Raw genomic sequence first — 12,648 nt, 5'->3', positions numbered from 1 at the left:
AAATCTCTTAGTGTGTGTGTGTGTGTGTTAATGTATTATCGTTTTTTATTAACACGCTTGGTGTGTGTTGCCTCGTTCAATCCTTTATCCCCATGAAGTATGACAAGCTGAAAGCACGTCAGGGTTAGTGGAGGTCACCTATTGTGTATGATAATGAAGTTGGTACAGTTTTTAGTGCGAGGCAGATGGCGGGTAATGACTGTTTATTTGACATAACACTTTAATTAGAGTAACCACCACAATACGCTGCGTGTCTTGAATAATGGAGATTCATTTAAAAGGTCATTCTTAGTTCAAGTGTATTTAAATGGTTTTGCCGGAGCCCGGACGAGACCAAAAAAAAAAAAAAAAACTCCTCCTAAAGTCAATTCTTTCTTCGACGTTATATTTAGAAACCAAGACGTTCTTGTTTTTGACAGGCAAAGCTGTTGAAAGTAAATGTGTAAATCTGTCACTTTTTAAGTAAACACTTGTTTACTTGCACAAATGCTTTACAAAGAGGGAGAAATTGTTTAAGATTTAGAAGAACAAAAAGGAACTATGTAAAATTAAGTAAAGAAATCAAACACACAAATACAAACATAGTTTAAATGAATAATAATAAAAAAATACACAGTATTTTAAAATGTACAGTGTTGACATAAAATATATATATTACTTATGTGCAAAACAAGGTTTTAGTAATATGTGCAAAAATTTAATCCCACTGTAGATGGTATAACAGCAGCAGTAACATTAACAGTGTGCAAATTGAATGCAACTGTGAATAATGATAGAAATGGCATTAAAATCAACAGTATGACGTGAGATGCAGCTACTTCATATAACAAGTGTTTCTAGTGTGGGCTTACAGAACGTGTATTCAGCATTTCGTGTGTGTTTGTGTGTGCGAGTGTGAGAGAAATACTGTCAGAACAGGAAAAATGGTAGAAATATCCTATCACAAAAATAGATGTTAACATCCAGCCTGAGAGTTAAAGTACTGATGAGACTCACAATATTGCCAAAGAATATTAAGTATTGTGCCATTTTCATGATGTTATATTGCCTTGTTGTGAAATGTTGTGAAATGTCTGCCATCTTTGTGTTCCAACTGTTATAAGTAATTTTGTCAGTACTCAGATCTGTTTTATTTTATTAAATAGTTTCAACACTGCTGCGATTCGCTAATCCGGATGACCGCAAAATATTACATGAGCCTGTAAAGAGAAATCCGCCAATAGAACGCTGCAGTCCCTTCTTCCATTCTTCCTCCAGTCTGCTCTTTTACCCAGCATCCTTTAGCTACGCCTCTGCACATGGACACCACATGACAGCTTCATTTCCCCTCAATCTGTGCAGTTTACTTTCCAAGTCTATCTGGAGCACTGGACCTAAATTCTGAATGTTTTGCATTTAAAATTTCTTCAACATTTTAGTTACGCCACAATGCACCTTGCTTTCTGAGTTTTGCAGTGGAAGATGTGTACGTGTTTGCGTGCGTGTGTGTGGGAGCGTGTGTGCTTTTGTGTGTGTGTTCATACGTGTTTGTTCTGTGAGGTTGTGAGGTGTTGCATAATGATGACAGTGTTTGAGGAGACGTTTCAAGCAATTTTTAATAAGGCTTAATCCAGATTTAGATTAAAGAAAAATCTGCATGCTCGTCGAAAATCCTGCTGCTTCAGCGAGGCCAGTATTTACTCGCCAAACAGATTAGAATCACAAAAGAAAAATTAGTTTTGTCTTTTGTGGACATTTCAGACCTCAACAGTAACAGTTGCCCTGACTCTTCCTGTGCATTGTTACGTCAATCGTTTGGCAAAACACAATGATTTTGGATTAAATGAACACAATATAAGTAAACAGAAATACATTTTTTTGTATATCTTCTACTTGAAGATAATGGAATTTATCCGGTGCCTGAGCAAACAGGGGAAAGCCGGGTTTTCCATTGTTTTATTTTTTATGCCTTGGGATAATATGCTTATTGGGCCAACTTCAGAAAAAAGGTCTTATGTGCTTTGTGAGGAACTAGTGGTTTGCTGAATTTGCTGTGAATAAAAATATTCTAGAGAAGTTTAAATAGTAAATGATGGACTCATGACATTATGTCGAATGAGGACCGAGAGCATTTCACTAGCAGTAGAATGTGCTTGGTTGAGAGCTCTGTAAGAATTTGCATTTGTGCTGGGAACAGTTCATATTTATTCGACTTTCCCAGACTCTCACTAACACAGTGTCCCAGCTTTGCCTGTTTGTGTTTAGTGTGCAATTCTCTCTCTTTTATCTCCACTCAAGTTGATTTATCACCCATTCTCTAAAGCATCCTGGTTTGTGTGTGTGTTAGAGAGAGAGAGAGAGAGAGAGAGAGTCTGAAAATGAGCTGGGTTCTAGTACATGTCCTAAAAGGTGATTATGAGACGATTTGAGATACAGCTTCATGTCACATGATGCCTCAACATCAAAGAAGGAAAAGCAGTGACAAAAAGAAAGTCAGAAAAAAGGAAGAAAATATATTATAAGGACATTTCAGAACTTCCTTGTTTCTCTCTCTCTCTCTCTCTCTCTCTCTCTCTCTCTATATATATATATATATATATATATATATATATATATATATATATATATATATATATATCTTTCTTTTTGCTGTTCTGTTTGTCTTCAGCTGAGCGAGTCAGTCATGAAAGAGTTGTGCTTGTTTAGTTTAGTCAACATAATTTAGCCATCTAAAATGTGTGTGTGTTTACTTTTGCTGACATGGATTTGTACTTTCTTTGCTCTGCGTGTGTGTCCGTGTGCCTTTCGCTTTATTTTTAACTCTGCTGACTGGCCTGCGGAAACGCTCACGTTCCTGCGGCCTGCCACCCAGCCACTCTGTTGTAATAATATAATCTTCTTATTATTAGGGGTGTCATCACACACTCGCACGTGTACATTCACACACATGCGCACACGCGCAGATTACTCTCCCTTGCTGTCTGTTAGATTGACTCAATGAGGCTGTAATTATTTCCACCAGCATGCATTCCCGTATGGACCTTCCTTTAGCTCCGTTAATCAGCGCTGATCTCAGAAGACCGGCCTTCCTGTTATTCACTAATGTCCTGGGATTCAATCCTCAAATGCTGCCTGGGAGCACTAAGCAGCCCAAATCTATTAGTTAAGAGTGTGACATAGCATGGAAGGGAGTGTTTGTTCTACACCTGGGGGATGAGAGAGAGAGAGGGACCTCGTCTCTTCCTGCTGCATCTCGTGCTTTCATCTCTTTGCATGTAGCGCTCTAGTGGCTGGTCTGCCACCTCTAACCCCTCCGTTTGTTAATTGCAGACGGGGCCTTGAGACTCTCAACAATGCAACGTTATTACTGTCAAGTGTTATTTCCCTTGCTGGAAGTGTTGTTTGGATGTGCTTTTAAGTCCCGCCAGCATTGCAAATGCGTAGCCCTAGCAACTGTCGTCAAGGGAGCAGCTCCCCTAGGGTAGTCGCTGAATTAAGAAAAGGTGATGCTAGATTTAAATGCGATTGAATACAAATGTATTGTCACTATACGTGTGTACATTTATATGATTTGTAAAATCCGCTGGTGTGTACGTAACCCACAGGGATACCTGAATGATTTGTGCTTCTAACCCTCAGTGGAGTATCATGAAGACTGTCCTGTTGTGAATCCCACAACATTTATTCACATAAACACACTTTATGAACTGTTTTATTTTACTCTTCTACACCTGTTTAATGATTTAATCACTGATCTCACGGTTGGATCTCTTAAGTTTTACCTTGCCTCCATCACCTCTGGCTTGTTCATCAGGGACACCAAAAATCTGAGTACCGGGTAGCAAACTGACCAGCTGCAGGTACTTATTGGATACTTGTTTCAACATTCTATAGTTAATACACCAGGATACACCTGGGCAACAAGTAACACCTGTTCAGTCACGTTTTATATTATTTTGTTTACTACATACATGGATGGGCACAAAAAAAACAAAACAAAAAAAAAAAAACAAGGTAAGTTTGATCTCGACCCCAAATGTCTTTAGTATAGAGCTAAAACAACAAGCTGGCCTCGCTGTTTCAATACTTCTGGAAGGTGACTGTATCGGTCAGGTTTTGCTTTATAGGACTCGCATTTGAAATTAAGAGTCGTAAACATTACTTGGCAGAACCCGTGACCGCTGGCTGACCTCTGTTTAACAGAGAATTCCCCTTATTAGCTGCCAAATCATACCACTGATTTGTTATTCTGTTATTCTGATTCTTGTGCTCAAGTGGGATTTATTTTTTTATTTCTTTGGTGTTTTTTAATTTGATAATGAGTAATATGTTAGGTATTATTAGTTGTAGTGGGTGAGAACTTCTTAGAGGTCTTCTCGGGTCTAAAGAAATGTACCCGACCCGAACAACTTTTTAACCGAAGCCGACGTGCATAATTTATTTATTTATTTATTTATTTTTTTAAGAAAGACCCGAGACAAACCCGAAAAAATTAGACCCGAGTCCGACCCCAACGGGGTCAGATTTTTTTTAATCTGACTGGGCCCAAATGTTGCACACACCGATACAGCCCTGCACATACCAGTCAGACAGAAAAGTAACCGCTACAGCGTGGATTCAAAATTGATTGACAGGTCTGTTTCAACAAAAATTAGCTTACCGCCAGCAACACAATGTCGCAAGCGGTCTTGGCAAACAGAGGAGAGGCTGGAAAAGGACTCAAGTCGATGCACACACGCGAGATACAGTAGTTCGGGTCTTCTCAGGTCCGTTCAGTAAAAACACATTCATTTTAAATTACCCGAGACCCGATGCTGCTATTATTATACCCGACCCGTGTCCGAGGCACACGTGAAACTTTTAGACCCGAACCTGCTCGGGTCGGACCTCGGGTTTTCGGATCTAAGTTGACCCGTGAAGACCTCTAGGGGTTTTTTTTTATACCTGGTCCCTTCATGCGTTTTCTATGACCCGATAGCTGTCCGATCGTAAAAAGACCAGGTGTAAATGCCCTCCGAAACGGTTTAGAGACGGATATAAATCCGATCACTCAAACCACTTCAGGAGGTGGTCTGGGACGCATTTCAGATGAAACTGGACAGGTGTAAATGAATGTGGTTGTTCAAGCCACATACGTCAGCGCTATACTCGTCACTCGCAGATGACTCGCGAGTTGTGCATCACGCCAGAAACAAATATGTTTTCCCACCAGTGCTGGCTCTGATCTTTCACCCAGGTGTCTCGTTTGGTCTTAAAATGCACTGCTGCCGCCAGCGAAAATGCAGCAAACAGTAAATGCTGTTTTTTGTAGCAACCGCATACACCAAAGTGTGTTCCATTTCAATTACCCCGGAAATGAGGTAAAATATATTTGCATTTTGGGCGGGAGTAGAAAGATCGAATTGATATCCGATTTGCCAAGACGCATTTATGTGGCCTAATGTAAATGGAACAGTTTTAACAAATCAGATAACTATCGGGTCAGAGAATACACATGAAGTGACCAGGTGTAAAAAGGCCCTAGAACTTCTAACCACTGACCTGCCTGCATTGTTTGAGAAACCTTTACTTATATATTTTTAAGCTGCATTTTATAATCCTGTTTTAGAAGATTTTAGATGAATTGTTGGTAATTATAGTTTTTTTAATTATCATATTCGTCAAAGAATAAAATTAAAATGCATTCTGTTCTCTTTACTGATTTTTTTCCCCCCTTTCTCCAGCATGAAGTTTGTCCTGATTGGGGGTGGGGGTGGGGGTGGGGGGTGTTGGTGGGGGGGTGTGGTATGAGATGATCACACTTGGTGGCTTGAGGTCATTCAATCTTTTTAAGCATGCTAACTGTTATAGGGAAAATAATCGTGGAATGCTGCATTAATTTCTGAAATTTGCATCCACATTTCCTGCCTGTGGTGGGTTTAGTGTTAGCGTGGCTCTCCTACGAGCTTAAATGAATTCCCTGTTCAGAAGAATTGTTCTCATCTGTTTCTTCTCTGCTTTTGATGAAAGTTAATAGCTTTCCAGGAAATGAAATTATGCAGTTGTTTAGCGACAATGTAAAGTACGGCAACCTTGTCGTAGCTCCTTTTAGATTTTTTTCCACCAGCAAATCCTTTCTTCCAAGAAATATTTTCCCATCCATTTGTACCGGCTAGAGGTGGACAAAAGAGAGGTGGTCTCTCTCTCCCTATCTCTCTCTCTTTAATTGTTCAGTAAGTGGAATATTAAATCCTATCTTGAGTCCTAGATCCCTGTTGTGTGCATGTCAACATGTATGTGGATGTGTGTGTGTGTGTGTGCGCGCGCGCATATGCCTTTGTGTATGTTTAAGCATGGGAGTGTGTGGCTCTGAAGGACTCTGTACTAAGCAGGCGCTCTGATTGTGACCAGGTGCTGCTCAGGTGCTCACTCCCTCAGCGCAACAGCAGTAGCGAGGCCACAGGTGCAGCCAAGGCTGCTCTCACATACACCATACACCCCCCCCCCCTCTCTGCCACCATTCTGTCTTCTCTCTTTCTGCCACTTTCACTCTCTTCTTCCTTCACACACTCATAAATGACATGACCGCACACATCACCTGAAAAATTGCAAAATCTTGCTGAATCAGATATGTTTATTTAAAAACGTTTATGATATAATGGCATCAAATATTTTCTTTAAGAAACCAAAAGGTTTTCACCTAATTAGAGTTATAAGTGTAATGAACACAAAACACTGATATTCAAATGCGTGTGAACACAAAACAGAAAATATACAAGTGTCAGTCTCATGTACACAATCATTGTGCCGCTTTAGTACAGTCACATGTGCCTGAGAGTGTGTGAGCAGCAGAAAGATAGTAGATGTAAATGTATAGGCATAGACAAAGGCAGATGATGAGATTAGAGCAAGTGGAAGGGAGGAGAGGCCCAAGGCCTGCTGCTGTGGCTGGTGGTGTTCGGGCTGGTTGGGAAGTGTTGAGCATTGAGCCAGTCATTATGCAGAGCTGCAGGGTGCGGTTATCTGTTACTGTGCTCAGCTGAGCGTGAAGAGATCAAGACGAGCTGAAAGGGTGCAAATCTCCTCTTTCCCTTTTTCTCTGTCCCTGCATCACCCTCCCCACCCCCAACTTTCCTCTATCTTTGCCTAACCTCCCTAGGGCCTGGCTCAAGTCTGGAGGGGGCAGCAGGCCAGCTGCAGGTTTCAGCTGAGACCTGGTGTGGCTTGTTCTGCAGGTTCACCCTCCCTCTGACCAAAACGATCTTATCTTATCTTGTGTGTTTTTGGCCTCAGTGTGTTGGCGTCAATTACAAAAACAAAAGAAAATCTTTCAGTGATTAAAAAAATAAAATAAAAAAACTTACATAATTAGGCTTTTTGTCCAGTTGGCTCAGGTCTTCTTCCAGACCGTAAGTCAAAAGTATTTATTGACTTAGGTTAGCTTGTGACCTCAGAGTTCTCAGGAAACTGCTGTACATGTATGAATGACCTGTACTATATGACCTTATCCCTCTTTGTATAGAGACAGTTGGTCCGAGTGGCACACTTGTGGTCTTGCGGTTCTCATTTGCACAAGATCCACACGATTACTCGATTAATGACCTGCGAGTCAAATTTAGCCCTTAAGTAATTTATTACTGGCTTTCTGATTGGTTCTTACCAGTTGATAAACAATAAAAAGTCTTTTCACATGGGTGATGGCAATTTCAGGTGCAGCTAACAAACTCTACATTAGTTTGTCACAGACAGAACATTTGCATATATTGTGGGAATTATTTTTCAGATAATTATTAAATCAGCATCTCTGTAGCTAATTAAGACGCATTGCTTCACTGATGTTGATTTGAAACTACTGTCATTTTTCTCACTAGGTAACAAATGCAGCAGGTATGTGGAAGCTCCTGTCTGTAAAATGGTGAATATGATGATGCATTCATGTGTCACGATCAGGCATTTTCACTCAAAACCACTCATCTCTTGCTTCATGATATATTCTTGTACGTTAGTTGGTTTTATAATGTTTGATTTTCATGATTAACTTCTTTGCACCTGGACAGGTGATTAAGCAAGACTTACTTAAGTTATAGATTTTCTTTGTCATTTATTGATCATATGTATCAGCATCTCAACATTTTAATCATAGGGAGTCTCATGAGTGCTCCCTGTGTAGCTTTGAACAGCCCACTTGGTGCAGACTCAGCAGTCATTTACCCAGAATCCACTGTTATATGGCTAGAAGCAATCACATCAAATATGTTTAATGTGAGCAAATAATCACCCAAAAATGATCTTGCATCTTCTTGCACATTTAACTTGTCATTGAGCAGAATTAGGGTCAATAGTTGCACTATATATACAAACAGTGGTGGCTCAAGTAGTTAAGGCTCTGCGTTGTTGATTGGAGGATCAAGGGTCAAGCCCCAGCGCTGCCATGCCCTTGAGCAAGGCCCTTAACCCTCAGTCTGCTCCACAGGCACTGTATCATGGCTGACCCTGTGCCCTGACCCCATCACAGTTGGAAGCACGCAGTTGTATAGAATGTTTTTGTGTGCTGTCGATTGCAACAAAGGGACCCCAAAACTGTTCCTGCATGACAAGCAAGCAGGACTGGGGCTGTATTAGCCTAGATGTGGTTTAGGTGTTGGATTACCAATTAGAAGCTTCTGAGTTTGATTCCCATTTCCACAAGGACGCCACTGCTGGGACCCTGAACAAGGCTCTTAACCCTTATAAGTTGCATATAAAATGTAAGTCGCTCTGGATAAGGGCATCCACTAAGTGCTGGAAATGTAAGCATATAACTCAATAATCCTGACCCCAACCCCACTGAACTCCTCTGGGAGGAAGTGAAATACTGACTGCACCCCAGAGCTCATCACCCAATATCAGTGTCTGTTGTTATCACATAGAAACTCTTAGATCTAGTTGAAAGCCTTACTAGAATACTGGAGGTTATTATCTGATCAAAAGGGAGTCTAAATATTGAACAGGGTGTTCAGAAAGCACATATGGGTGTGAAACCTCTTAATATATGAGGAACTAAAAAACTAAAGCAGATTATCTGATTTCATTTATAGGCTATATCACTTGATTTTGAGCTGATGTCCAGGCAGTAAGTTAATCTCAATGTTTTTGGCTACACCTACACCACAGTGTTTTGACTCTGATGAAGTTGTACATCCTCAGATGCTGTATTTGTGTTGGGGCTTTGAATTCCTCTTGTGCTTACCTCCTGTAGATGACACACCCTACAGCAATGGGCTTTATGGGCACCTGTTTGATGCTGGCAGTGTTTTATCAGTGCAGCTCTTGGAGGCAGTGGAGCTTTGTTTATTTATTCGAACTTTATTCCAACCACTTCACTCGTCCTGCCACAATGGTGGCCTAATTTAAATGCTCCCGTTGACTATCAAAACAAGCACATCCAATACTGCCGCATGACTCATCAGAGAGTTTAGCTTAGAAAGATGTCCATGTTTAAAGTGTGATAGAACAGACCTGGCTTTCCTGCTGCACTGCTCACAGGATTGTCATCAACTGCTACTATTACATCCAGCACTTAGAAATCTGGATTAATTACATTAGCTTGGTGTCCTTGTGTATACTTTTCCACTTACGCTTTCTAATAAAAAAAGTCCCTTATTAACCCTCTCACCTCCAATTTCACCTTCCCTGCCCATGTCCTCCTTCTGCTTCTCCATCTTTTATTCCATAGCTCCAGGCTGCAGCTTTTGCCAATAAAAATGTTAGCAATTGTTAGATGTTAGAAGTTAAAGGCCAGTGATTCATAAGGAAGGAATTTTGCCAGTGGAACGAATGCAGACTGGGTCTCAGCTAATTCTCTGCCACCGATATGAACGACTCTGAGACGACTGGAACTGCGGTTCCACAGTCCCACATACCTGCTGGAATCCATCTTACACACACACACACACACACACACACACACACACACACACTCCCCCTCATCCATCTCAGTTGTGTTCCTCCACTGTCTCTATGGTGTGTTTGGCAATGTTCATAAGCTCTCTGTCCAATCAGGAACCAGACACTGGGCTTTCCTTAGAGACTGAGACTACTCGAGTCTTTACTTGTCTTTACTCTGCTTTATTTGTGTTTTCATTTTGTTGTTAAAGCCTGTATCAGCTTGGGTTTAAATATTACTAAAAGTAATTTGTGTGTCAAAGTAAATCAACTGTTAACAAAGTGTGTTTGTGTATGATGTATAGACACAACTCTTTTTACAGGCCAAAACATTTCCATCTGTTTACACTGAATTTATTAGTGATGTCACTCCACAGTAATGGTTAATGGCTCATATGAAAGTAGACACTCAGGACTTTAACTCATCAGTATTTCATAAGTGTTCCTGGTCTGATAGGTTGAAACTCTATAAATAAATAGTGGCGGTTGTATTCAGTGCTCTAGGTGTGCTGTCCCATTGTAATTTTGAGAGGTTTGAATTATTTGCCCAGCAGGGGGCTCACACCACTCCCATTCCCCATCACTCTGCTCAACAGCAGCTAAACACAGTTATGAGACTTTACACACAGAAACCCAACTAACCCAGTATACTAATCCTCTAACAGTCTTCTGGCAATGCAAGAAGTCATTTGTTTACTACGATTGAAAATGTCTTTTAAGTCATCAGTGTACAAAGAGTAAATATTTAAAAAAAAAAAATCAAAAAGCATAGTTTTATCATGGATCTTCTAAAACCCAGGCAAAACCCAGAAGAATTTAGAACAGTAAAGCCATGCTGTTAATACCTGTTCCTACAAAAATCTGAAAATGTGGAACTAACATAAGCAGACAAAATGTTTAAAAGTCTAGATAGAGTTACAAGCTCAGTCGCTCAGGTACAGCAAGGCTGAGTGTGTACAGATTTGTGTCTGGCTGGATTGGGTAGCTGACATAAGCATATTTCTCTTTCTGTTTACAACAGCAGCCGAAACCTTTTTTTTTTTTAATAAAATATGTCATCTCTATAGAGCATATTCATTCTTGATTTTGCTGTCAGTAATATATTTCCTACATGTGATATAGATCTAATAATCAGCCCAAGTTGACAGAAGCTTTAAATCTGAATGAATCGTAAGTTCCACATGGATAAAGCAAGACTCTGTGTTAGAAAGGCATGTTGTGTGTAATAATGTCAGAAGACATGCTTCTCTGGAAGCTAATGGGTAATGGGCTGTGTGAAGTGTAATTACTTTGAGACCTGCTGAAATCAGAGGGGGCTCGTGGGTCAGACAGTGGGGCTTCTGTCCGCCACCTGTGTGCAGCAGAGGTCCTACCGTGCCCCACAGGTGCTGCATTTACACACACGCGCACACACACACACAGAAACGCACACACCTGGCTTGGGGTCTCAGGTGGTTAGCCAGGAGCGGCCTACCTAAAAATAGATCCCCCTGACAGAGAAGCTGAATCCACTAAACGAGGCTGTGTAATCATGTTAGATTCTTTCAGATGTGCTCATTCCAGTAGCATGTAGCATTATCCAGTCCCCCCTCACACACACACACACAGCATTCACCACCTTGCACATCCCTGGAGTGTGGACCAGTCCACTCTATCTGTTACATCCATGTTACATTCTTTTATTTGTATTTAGCCATGCTAGCCAGGAGCCATTTAGACTAATAAAACTCACATGCTCTTTCTTACACTTGTTTTTAAATACAAACAGCACAGCAGTGAGGCTTTGAAGCAGACTAATCTAAAGAGAGAACATGCGGGACATATGACATTAACAGGAGCAGGAGGGATTGCATAACCCATTGTGGTTGGACCCATGATGAGAGCAGATGAAATCAACTGTAATTAGAGATCTCTCAGAGGGCCACCCCACCTCTACGGGGGGGAAAAAAGTAGAATACACACACTCGCCTTTCTCACTCTCCACTACAGGGAAATAAAATGGGTGATCAGTCGTGTGTGTGTGTGTGGTGTGAGAGCTTTTTTTTGCTCACCACAGTTGTAAAGACTAGTTCTTTGAGTTTCTGCAGTTTTTCTCTTCCAACCTTAGTCCTCAACAAGGCATTTCTACGTGCCATTCTGTGTTAAGTCTAGAGGCTGTTATGATTGATTTATTATTTGCCACCAAAAGCCATCTGAAATCACTTTTTTCCCTCTGTTCAGGTGTTTGACGTGATCATTAACTGAAGCTCTCAACCTCTATCTGTATGAATTTATACACTGTGCTGCTGCAACATGATTGATTGGATAATTCTGTAATATCTTCCTTTTGAAGTGGCCAGAGAGTTTCTGTATCTGTTAAAATACAATTTGGATTTTAGATATTTCTTAAAAATTGTCCACATGCCCCTGTATCTGTGGTATAATGCAGATCTTGGCATCAGAGCCGATATTTACACTGCATCTTCTTAGTCACATTATACCACACCAGCCATGAATTTGTTCATTACTACTAAAAGTTAGAGTTTAGCGGTACAGTGTGATCCTCTGTTAAAAGCTGTTAATAAACCGTGACTCTAATAATATAGGTGTGGTCTATTCAAAGCCTTTGAGATGGTTTTGAAAGATCACTGACTAAGCTCATTAGTGATGATGCCCGGTATATTTCGTAGGTTATGTAATAAAAATATTTTTTAGGTTTTGAGGTTTTTTTTTTCTTTTTAAATCCACCATCTACAAAGAGTTAACTATACATCAAGAGGTGCTTAT

The 12,648-nt window shown here is 40.5% G+C and overlaps 1 protein-coding gene across 6 annotated transcripts in view; it reads left to right on the top strand.

The window, feature by feature from the left end:
* Positions 1 to 12,648, top strand: part of tcf12 (transcription factor 12) — an 81,749-nt gene that overhangs the window by 25,849 nt on the left and 43,252 nt on the right. The gene's annotated exons all lie outside the window — the stretch shown is intronic.

This window comes from Tachysurus vachellii, chromosome 23, assembly GCF_030014155.1.
Source record: "Tachysurus vachellii isolate PV-2020 chromosome 23, HZAU_Pvac_v1, whole genome shotgun sequence".
In the NCBI taxonomy this organism is placed as follows: domain Eukaryota; kingdom Metazoa; phylum Chordata; class Actinopteri; order Siluriformes; family Bagridae; genus Tachysurus; species Tachysurus vachellii.
Note: the sequence above shows the minus strand (reverse complement) of the source record. Positions and strands in the feature narration are given on the sequence as shown.